Source organism: Paramormyrops kingsleyae, chromosome 12 (genome assembly GCF_048594095.1).
Source record: "Paramormyrops kingsleyae isolate MSU_618 chromosome 12, PKINGS_0.4, whole genome shotgun sequence".
Taxonomy (NCBI): domain Eukaryota; kingdom Metazoa; phylum Chordata; class Actinopteri; order Osteoglossiformes; family Mormyridae; genus Paramormyrops; species Paramormyrops kingsleyae.
Genome location: NC_132808.1, coordinates 15,499,913 through 15,512,027, shown reverse-complemented (window position 1 = coordinate 15,512,027; position 12,115 = coordinate 15,499,913).

Here is a 12,115-nt window from a genome sequence, read left to right as displayed (position 1 = left end):
CCCCCGGGACATGGGAAAAGTTCTGCCGGAGGTAGGAGTTGAAATTCCTCCTGACAGGGGATTCAGCCAGACATTCCCAGCAGACCCTCAGTATACGCTTGGGCCTGCCAGGCCTGGCCGGGCTTCCTCACCCACCAGCGGAGCCAACCCACCACCAGGTAGTGATCAGTTGACAGCTCCGCCCCTCTCTTCACCCGAGTGTCCAAGACATGCGGCCGCAAGTCCGACGACACGACTACAAAGTCGATCATCGAACTGTGGCCTAGGGTGTCCTGGTGCCAAGTGCACATATGAACACCCTTATGCCTGAACATGGTGTTCATTATGGACAATCCGTGGCGAGCACAGAAGTCCAACAACAGAACACCACTCGGGTTCAGATCGGGGGGGCCGTTCCTCCCAATCACGCCACTCCAGGTCTCACTGTCATTGCCCACGTGAGCATTGAAGTCCCCTAGCAGAACAAGAGAGTCCCCAGAAGGAATGCTCTCCAACACCCCTTCCAGAGACTCTAAAAAGGGTGGGTACTCTGAACTGCCGCTCGGCGCATAAGCGCAAACAACAGTCAGAAACTGAAAGGGAGGCTACCCTCTTGTCCACCGCGGTAAACCCCAATGTACAGGCGCCCAGCCAGGGGGCAATAAGTATGCCCACCCCTGCTCGGCGCCTCTCCCCGCAGGCAACTCCAGAGTGGAAAAGGGTCCAACCCCCTTCAAGGAGGCTGGTTCCAGAGCCCAAGCCGTGTGTCGAGGTGAGCCCGACTATGTCTAGCCGGAATTTCACAACCTTGCGCACCAGCTCAGGCTCCTTCCCCATCAGAGAGGTGACATTCCATGTCCCAAGAGCTAGTTTCTGCAGCCGAGGATCGGACCGCCAAGGTCCCCGCCTTTGGCCACTGCCCAGCTCACAATGCACCCGACCCCTATGGCCCCTCCTACGGGTGGTGAGCCCATTGGAAGGGGGACCCACGTGCCTTGTTCGGGCTGTGCCCGACCAGGCCCCATGGGTATAGGCCTGGCCACCAGGCGCTCGCCATCGAGCCCCAACCCCAGGCGCTCATTTTGGTCTTGCATTGGAAAACCAATGAAGTCATTTTGCTCATTTAATATTCAGATTTTCATTAAGCAATTTCTAGAAACCCACCACGATTGAGGATGGTATGGCACTGATATTAGTCTTTGCCACACTTAATAACTCTGGGTTGATGAATAGAAGCTAAGTAAGTCATTTTCCATATCATTTTTTCTAAACCATAGCAGCTACTCCATCTTATCTAGTCACTGGCAAGCAGACAAAAGCCATTTATGTGGTTTTTGTTCTCTTGCCCTGTTCATCACAATCATGGTGGATTAAAAAAAATCTTAAGTCAAAGACAGTACTGTATCATGCTATGCAAATATACATCCAGCACCATTGGTCTAAAGGGGTGTGGGTGGTACCAGGAGCTGCACAGAAAGGGGTATGACAACTGTCCTGAAACCTTTCCACATATTTTAATCATCCAAGGGCAGGGCCTGCAATCAAATACACCACTACAACATTAAAATACATATCACTCTGGAGACACACCCAGTACGTTTCCTAAAGTTTTTCATCTGTCTTAATGTCAACATGCTATAAAACCACCAGGACCACAGCCGGGGCCAGCTCTACACTGGGGCAAGAGGGGGCAACGCCCCCTTAAGCAAACGTCCTGCCCCCTTAAATCAAACTTTTAGAAGTTGAGGAAGAAAATAATAATTACCCACAAACTGAATATGGACAAGATTTACTACAGTAGCTGAAAAATCCACTGAAAAAGGCACAAACGAGATGATAAGTTTCACTTCTTGTTCGCTCTTTCCCTCCGCGTTCTGTTTGTGCGCAGGCTCACGCGGCACTCGGCCGAGGCAGGGCAGACCCGGCAGAGCGAAATGAGCTGCGCGATTGCGGGAGTTTTAGAGGAAGCAGCAATCTCTCTCGTCAAAATCATAGCAACTCGTGAGATCATGGTTCGAATTATTTTTGTCTATTTGGGGGGGCCTTAATCGGGGGGTACTGTACCCCCCAGTTTTTACTCATTACTCATTGAGCGACTTGTTCGTTGTGATTTCAAGATTCTTTATTCGTCACATACATAGTTATAACAAGTACAACACGTAGTGAAATGAACCCTGACCGATCCTATTTTTCAGTTTTATATTTCAAGACTCGGTGAATTGATTTTTTCTTTTTCATAACTTAGCCTACCCTTTTTAGTTTTGGTAATATTGGCAATAGTGAAAAGTGTTTTGTTGGGTTCAAATATGTTTGATATAGCCCATCCAATTAAGGTTAATGTCATGTTTTTACTTGTTTTAATCTGATGAGGAATACTTTATTTTATTTTTTGTTGTTTTACTTTTCAGTTTTCCCCCTGAGGGATTGCCACCTTACCGTGGTCAGGGGGTTTGCGTGCCTCAGTGACCCTAAGAGCTACACCAGCAGAAGCTTAGCCTTCAGGTGGGACACCCAAGTTGGACAGGTCTTAGGATAGAGGCCTGGCGAAGTGCAATCCAATTACATGACAAAAACAGAGCACCACCCCACCCCTTTCCCACCTTTGTCGCCACTTTACATTTCTGTCTGCCCCCTCATATATGCATGTCTAGAACCGGCCCCAACCACAGCTCTCTAATCCCCAAGGTCAGTCAGAACTGAGCCAGCAAGACTTCAACATAAGAAAAGAAAAAGCTGTATGGTCCTTTTTGGTCAGAGTCTTTCTCATGACGGTGGGTAAATCTGGGACGGCTCTTCTGATCCTCATGACTTCTTGTGCGCATGTTAAAATGGGGCAGCTAAAAAATTGAAGTTGGACACATTACAGAAAATTATACATCAATCCTACGTGAAATTTTTAGGTCAAACCAGCTACACCCTTGTGACACTTTTTTCAGTGGGTTCTAATGGTGATATAAGTTTTTTAGTACTCTAAACAAGGCAACTTGAAATATTACAGTTGAATCTTGCTATTTAAAAAAGTTAATGAAAACATTAACTCTTAAAATGTCACCTAAACAAGGCAGGTTTATTTAAATTTAATTTGACTCCTCAAACAAAGTTGACTAAACCTCTGTACCTATGTTAATCGAACTTGCAAAATAGTGTTGACAATTTAACAATCCAAGTTTATTGAAACTTTGTACCTAAGTTAATCTAACTTGTATTACAGTGTTGCCTTAACTCTTAAGTCAAAGTTAGCTGAACTTCTGTCTATAGGTTTGTTAAACTTTTGTAATTGAGTTGACTAGCTTAACTCAAAAATGTATCGCAGCATGTTGCCTTGAATTTTTGAGTTGGCTGAACATTTTTTTTTACAGTGTAGATGAGGTTCAGACGAGGATGTAGGCAAAGAGGTGTTTCTCAATGTAGGTGTTTCTCAATACCAAGAACACAAAGATTGTGTTTGTGGTCTTGGCAAGACCGGTCTTGCTAACTTGCCTTCCAAGAATGAACTTGGTGCTGAATTAATCATGGGATTGGTCTCATTCAGCGAGGATGCAACAGATTTATCCTTGATATTTGGAGTGGGGCAAGAACGACATCAGGGGATCTTTACCATCCTCTGTATTCTGTTCTTGAGTATTGGAACTTCTCTTTGGCAGTGGAAGATGATGTAAAACAGGTACATGAGAACTCAAATTCGGTCAAGTACGCATGTTGAGAAACACCTCAATTTAGGGTGGAAATACCTTTGAATCAATAAAAGTGAGCTGCCCAGGATAAAGGGTTATAAAGTGGAGGGATGGATTAAAAAGGGAGGCTAGATGAGTTATTCGGACCTATTGTACACACAAACAGATCAGTTTCATCTGTATAAGCATTCTTTTCTGCTACCTGGCAAATCTGACGTTATAATAGAAATCTACCAAGACACAAGTGCATCTAACTTTTAAAGGGAATGGAAGATGACAATCAGATTGGTTTATACTGTAGCATGTTACACCCCAAACGCACCCATGAGTAATCGGGTCATTCCACCAAATTGATACCATTTCTATCTTCAGGACATTATATGTATAAATATGCAAACAGTCCAGTGCACACACTCCATTGCAGATTTTCTCCTCTTGTCCCTGCTTTCGGTTTCCCATGCAGCCAGTTTCAAAAGTCCCACCTCTGCTCATTACTGTGTATTTTATATTCTGATTTTGATTGTACTTTTGTGACTGACTGACTTTTATGCTTACTCTGTTTTGTTTAGCTTTGCTTCAGTTTTGTTAATCACTCAGATTTTCGATTTGATTTGTTGACTGTGATTTAATCTCTCTTGCCAGTACCATTACTGGTTGTTGTACAGTATGATGTTTAAGGAGTGACTGCTGATTTTGTTTACCTCGGGGTCTAGGAGCCGAAGCAAAAGTCGGTACATGGAAAAACTGAAAGTAACACAGGGATAAACGCTCAAACCCACAGCACACCATGATATAGACCACTAACAAAGGTTGGACAGGAAACAGGTGGGCGATGTATGGTCCCAAAGTGGAACCACCAGTGTAATCAGGGAGCCTGAAAAATCGGTCTTCCCCCAACAGGCGTGTGCTGTCGGCAGGATCTTCTGGACATTGTGTGGTCATTGAGATGAAGATATGGACCGCTCCAGGAATGCCCTAACAATACCAGCCTATTATCCGTTTAATTTATTTCACCTAAAACCCATTTAATATGGTTTGTCCCTAGATTACACCATGACAGGACTGTAGAGCCTATCCAAAGCATAGAGCAGGAAACTCACATGTTGCTGGAAATATAATTCCCATTTTTACAGTATTTCTAGGTATTATTACATTAAGTCTCAGCTTCGGTCCATTTAACCAAATGAGTTTTGCTTCAGCTGAGTGGGCCCAGTACTTCTGTACTAGTATATGGGCTAAGACTTGAGGATGTTAGTGGGAGTATCTGAGCTAATTGGGAGCTGAGTGTGGCTTTATGGCTGATATGGGATCAAGAGGATTTATACTGATGCTTCTGCATGCCATCGTAATCATTGTTCAGTTGTAAGGCTTTCTGAAGAAGGGGTGGTGCATTCCTCTATGATGACACGTTCTATTATTCCTATTACTGTAATAATTGTTTTGTCCTGCTAGAGACTAGTGCACACTTTCACACTGAAGTTCCAGAATCTGGTTCCTGATTATGAGTTCCTGGGCCATTCTGCCAGGAACTTCTGTACTTCCTCGGCACTTTCGAGTATTGCTTTCCGACCGCATAAGTGGAACTGTGACCTTTATGCTAAATCAACATCAGAGACACCAGAAGCTCATAGGTTAAACTCCACATGTCATTTCATATGAAACTACATTGCCGCCTCAAAACAATGGAAGATGAAATAATCATTTTGTTAGTTACTGTGGGACCAGTTGCGCAATCTGAAAGCATGGGACAAATTGCATCCTGTATTGGTTCAAAACAGGACTCAGCATTTTATTTATTTTGTATGGACTGCAACATGTTTATAATTCATTATTACCTTTTGTTTTCCATATAATAAAAATAGATGCAAAAATGTTCAACTGATAAGCACTGGTAAGTTTGATTGCCTGTGCCAGCGATATTACACAAAAACATATCGGTTATCAATGGAATAGAAATAAGGAGACTGAATCAAAAGAGGAATTCATTAATACAGTACTTCTGCACTATTTCAAAGTTAGCACCAGTGCTTGAGGTCAACCAATCAGCATAGTTTATTACTATAACTACCACCCAATAGTTTTTGGTGGAGCAAAAAGTACCTACTCTGGAGTAGGGACTAAAAAAAAAATTCAAGAACTACCTCCCAGGACCTACATTCAGTCCCTTGGTGGGAACATGAAATAAGTTCCTCATTCCTGAGCACTGTCCTGAGTCCATAAAAAAATTCCTGCAGTGGGAAAGTATTAGTGTCACCCTGCAATGTGTGACCCTATGGGGCCACCATAGGGTCAGTAAGGACTTAATCTTTTGGGATACCATCATGCCTTGCACCGTGCTGCTAGTATTTACATTGTAATCAGTAAGTGTTATAACCATGTAATGGTTTACTTTATAGTGCATGTGTTTTCATTAGTAGCTCTGGAATGGCAAAGATATTGGGGAAACTGTGTGCTGCTTCTATTAGTCTGGCTGCAATCAGGACACAGAACTCTTTGTGCACTGCTGAGACAGATGCACCACCTAGCAGGATCTGAACTGTCATTCCCAAGCTCCGCTGCAGCCAAACCAGGCAGGGAGAAGGTTGGAGTGGACATCCTTTGTCCCTTTCCCCCAAGATTATTTTCAAGGTGTACCGTATACATGGTTCCTGATCAGAGTACAATGACCACGCCTGTGAAGCTTGTTAAGGGGTTGTTTTACTGCTTTGGTGTGCTGGAAGAACTGTATAGTCACCAGGGTGGAAACTTCAAGATGCAGGTGTTTGGTGAGGTCTGTAAGTGGCAGGGCATTGCAAAAACCTGCACCACCCCCTTCACCCCGAAAATGATGGACTGGTTGAATGGTTTAATCACACACACAGTTCTCCATACTGGTTAATCAATATCAGTGCGATTGGGACCAGCACCTGCCTCTGGTTCTGTGGGCATACAAGGTGGCAGTGCAGGAGAGCACTTAGTGCAAGTTGGCCACGCTGATGTTCAGGTGGCAGCTGTGCACACCAGTGGCCTTGGTGTTCAGAGCCAGAGGTACTGAAGGAACCAAGTATGGAAAGCTGACTCAACAGCACTAAGTCCAGTAACTGTCTGACAGAAGCGCACCTACAGTGTGCACAGCCAGGGCAGGATATTGGCGTCGGGGACTCAGTTTAGATGTACTGCTCCATCCACATGAAGGAGTGGCCACCCAAGCTGGACAGCCATTACAGAGGACCAGGGGAGCTGCTCCAGCAACTCTCCAATGCTGTTTATCACCTGCACCTGCCCAAGTGCCGAAAGCTGTGCTCCTGCACAGGGAGCGACTGGCACTGTTCCACACCGCTGACCCCTTTGCAACAGCTAAAGGTGAGGGTACACCAGGAAAGGAAGGTACATAGGGGACACATCAGCTACAGTGGCAATTCCAGCCTTTTTTGCTGAAGTGAGACTTTGAATTGGACTTGGAGGTGGCCCCTGATCACACGATGTGATGCTGAAGGGCCAGTCAGCGAGGACTGATGGCATGCCTTGCACTATGTACTCTGTAATTTAATGTGTGTACCTGTGTATTTACGTTGTACATAGTAAGTGTTATAACATGTAACGTTTTATTGTGGAGTACAGAAATTTTTGTTAGCATCTCATCACGAGTATTAGTGTGCTGTGTAAATTTTTGGCTTCCTCCCCATTAGAGATAGTGATTACTCCATTTTAAAGCTCTATAGGTAATTAGAACTGTCATATGGTCTGAATGTTATACAGTATAAGATAATTTATGCTACCACTATATACAGTCAAATCTCACAGCCACTCTGGGTTACATGCTATTCCACTTGAATATGTACATTGTGTGTTGCAAACAGTGCATCTTTCGACAGTTCCCATCAGCATGTCACAGGAAGTGATACCAGTTGTGTGGGTCAGCCACAGAGAAGGTTTAGGGGTCTACTGCAGACATGCCATTCGTGCTGCAGATCTTAGTGATTGTATAGGGGGCTGAATCATGGTGAATCATGAATCATGCTCCTGAGACCTGGCTCTGCTAACACAACAAAACCACAATCTGACGCAGAAACACTCATGCTCACACAGTGACTTCCTTTATAAAACTTTCAGGCATTGCTATGGGCACAGCATGTTTCCAGTCACTGTCCAATCAAAAATGTTAGCTTGTCATGTTGTGCAATTTCCTTCTGCCTTAAGCTTATTTCGATGGGTCTCCTCTTTGTGCTGCATCTTTTAGCATTAGGCACATAGTTTAAGTTTTGGAAAGCTAAATATTTTTCACATTACAATGTAATATTTCCATTTCTCCTATAACAATTGAAGTCATGAACTTAATGCCACATGCTGTTGTAAAAGAAAAACCCTCCCTTACTCGCATTTTACTGTCACACTATTTAAAAGGTACAAACTACCGGTATGTCTGAGAAATACGTAGAAAAAATCTTTTGTTGAACTGAACATTTCCATTAAGAAATATATAATAGAGAATCAAAAAACAACAACGGAGAAACATGTACTTTTCAGTTGATATTTATAGATCAGTATTTTTAAGCATTGGCTATCAGACAAGGAAGTAGCTTTTTTTGTACTGATCATTAGGTACCACGGCTTACAGTATAGTGCAGGAAACAGTCCAGTGCAGTGACATGCAGTAATGCTTATCTTAACAAGTCTCCTACTCACTTCTGGTAAGTTTTAAACTGCTTTTAAAGGTATATTGACAATTGCTGCTTGTTGATATGATAAGAGAAATCGTTTGATATAGCAACTTGTTATCTTGTGATACTTGTTATATTCGGGGAAGCTAGTGATGAGTTGGAACGATGTGGCTTTTTTGATAGAATACAATTTCTTGGTTGTATTTTAAAAGATTCACAAGTCAAAACATTTCATAGAGAGAATTGCATATGTGATCTGTATGTAATTGATATAGCTGATATAGATAAGCATGATATCTCTAGCGTGACTGTAGTGGTAGCAGGTGGTTTTATGAACTTGAAGTACGTTTGCATTTTTGTGAACATTATTTTGCAAAAGTCTGAATGTAGCATATCTAAGGCAAATAATTGCCTATATCAGAACTGATTGGGTGATGAAGCCCAGTTATGTCTGGCAATAAAGACACATATCAAATAACTACATGGTATACTGGGAATTTGACTAAGAGTAACATACTGGCAAATCCACAAATATCACAAACTTCTCTATGGAGGAGTGGGAAATTATGAATGTATCAATACTGGACATGTTGATCATTAAAATGTACTCAAAATAAAAGTCAGAGAATGGAAGAAACAACATGCCCAGACTTCAGCTTAGCATGAAACCATTACCTATACCTGATATACAAAAAACAACAAACCAAGCTTATTAATTAGCTCAATACCCCCAAACCACGTAGCACAGCCATTATACTGCACAAGAGAGGAAACTTGTTCATTTTACAATTTACAAACTATATTGGGAATTTCATTAGTGGGGGTTATTATGTTAACGTTACTGAAAGTTGATCATTAAAACTACAGCCAGTATGAATAGTTGCTTGTTAACTGTATTGTAGGCGAATATTAATCTAAAACTTGTCTGGTTGTGGACATGAAGTTTTTCTTAACTGATAAATACAGGTTTTCCCCGCTAAACGAAAGTAGAGAGTTCCTAAAAATTAAGTTTTTAAAAGGTTGTGTGCTATATCTAAACATCCTTGTGCTTTTCAAGCACACATACAATTGATCCTTCTGCATCATGACTTTGCCCATCGCAGTTTCAATATATCATAGGGTTGGCATTAGGTATTAAATGGGAATATTGCAAAAGCCACAGTCTGGTGGACACCAAGTGTGTTTATGGCAGCTTCTCACGTGATATCTCACAGTGATCTTTGTATCTCGCATTTCTCATTTCTTTTCACTTTGCTTCGCTCACCAAGGAGACCAAAAAACTTTTATGCTGAATTTCCAGATCGCGGGGATCCTGCACCCCTAACTCCCGTGATGTGGATGGGTCAAGAGTACATTGTTTTTTATTGGCTCATTATCATAGGATAAAATTATGTTCTAAGCAACTTTCAGACCAGTTTGGTTCATGATCAAGGCAAGATGCAAAAATGAAAGATACTGTGGAATCAGCAGTTACATAAAATTCATTCTGCTTCTTATATGAATTTTATACATAGTGGATGTCATGGCATTTCCTCAATAGTAATGAAATAACTACTAGTGAGTAATAAAGTCTCTCTACTAACCTTCTTTAAACTCTGCAAATGTATAAACAAACAGCAGAATGCTGGAGGAATGTAAGTTTCTGTCAGCTTCATGTGCTGCATGGGCAGTGCAGTACAAGCACCTCTAGAGTGATATCAGATGAACAGCAACATTTATAAACCCAAATAATTAAAGTACAAGGTTTGCTGATGCTTCTGGTCAGTGTCAGAATCAGAATTCAATGCTTTTCTTTTTCATTGCAGGTGTTTGTGTTGCTGTTGATCTGACAGTAAATGGCAGCGTGGGAGGGACAGTGGAGCTGCCTTCAGCCCTGGGGAGTCTGAAAGTGGAAGATTTTCAGTCTCTGAGGTGGACTTTTAATGATATGGACATTGCTGAAAAGTTCAGTGACCAAACAGAAGTAGATATTCAAACTCAGTTCAAAGGACGACTGCAGCTGAGCCCTGATTTCAGTCTAACAGTGAGGGAGCTGAGACTGGAGGACAGTGGGGAGTATCAGCGTGTAGGAAGGAAGGAAGGTGGTTCACAGATTCCCACATATAAAATCCAGCTGCAGGTTTATGGTAAGATATTTCACATGCATGTACATGAATATAAATCAGTAGAGGTATTCAGATATACTAAACTTTATTATTATTACTACGTTTTTATTTAATACTATCCAAACAATTATGTACTTGCCCATCTTAGAGAGGTGTTCAGTGTTGTGTTTGTAATTATATCTGTATTGTTGTAAAGCTCATGTACCCCAGCCTTGTACCCTGTGCTGCATAGATAGGCTCCAGCCCCCCTGTGACCCCGACCAGGATAAGCAGTTAGGATGGATGATGTGAAGTTTAGGAGAAACACCATCTTATCCATCCTTCCATTTTTCATAACTGCTCATCTGCAGTGAGGAGACACAGAGCATCCTAAGTGAAGGGACACACTGGTTGGGAGGCGAGTTCATCACACAGGACACACCTTCAGTAAAATACTGAGGGTAGCTTAGTGATGCCAGTTTATACTGAGGAAGGAAGGCAGAGTGTCTGGTAGAATCACATGTAACATCCTACAATCCTGGAGGCCCGAGGTCACTGTGCTGCCCACTGAGCCACTGCACAGGCCTTAGTATTACCTGTATAAATATTGACAGCATTATTTTTCTGTACTTTTCATTAGAGCCCATAACATCAGTGTGGATACAGTCAGAATACACCTGGGATCCAGAGAACCGCACCTGCACAGTGCGTTTGGTGTGCAACTCATCAGGAGGCCTAAGACCCTCTTACAGCTGGAGGATGAGGGATCAGACAAGGAGCAGCTCCAGGCTGCATTTCTATCTTTCACCAGGAGAGGGCAATGTCACCATCACCTGCACTGCTGCTATTGCTGCCAGTCAGATGTCCCACAATCATACAGTGAGGTGCATCCCCACAGGTGATCAAACCACAGATAACACAAGTGCACACATAATGACATCTGCATATATAAAGATATAGTACTATAAAGAATTATACATAGCCTAATCTTTTATAAGTTTTAGTTTAATTTATTTATTTGAACAGGGACAATGTACAAAATACATTAACATTAAATGATTTAATTAGCTCAGATGTTTTAACAACCATGCTCTCAGTTTGAGAACTGGGGATCAGCCTCAGATGTCTTAAGATCCTGTGAGCGCTCCTGCTGACCGCAGATTTAAGTTACCTTAAAATAAACAAATAAATGCTAATGTAAATGTACATGTAGATATTTTCAAATGCGAGAAATAGTATTCTTGATTGCATAATTATAATATGAACAGTATGTACTGCAGAGCTCTCAAGTTTCATCAAACGTTTCATTTGAGATTACATCTGTTAGGGGAGCAGCGTGTGTCTCACGGTCAATGCGTGACTTGAGAGTCCTGCCTACCGCATTCATTGAATCTTGCTCTGGCACTTCCACCTTATCTGCCCTCCGTGTGTGTGCATCCATGTAATAACGTGCTTGCAGTAGGATCACAAGCAACTTAATCTGTAATTTTACCTGAAAACAACAAATGCTATTTTCTGATTGGCTGGTAGGTGACTATTAACACTGTATAACTCGGGACAGTTATGAACTCAGTAGGAAACTCCACTCCGTATACCTGCACATGGTCCATTAATCCTATATAACGGGACACCTTAGTGGGTGTTATTCCTTACTTCTCAGCGTGAGAAACATAAAGTGTGGTGTGTGAGCGTGTGAACTGTTTGCAATGTGTGCGTCTCATGAGACTTGAGAGCCCTG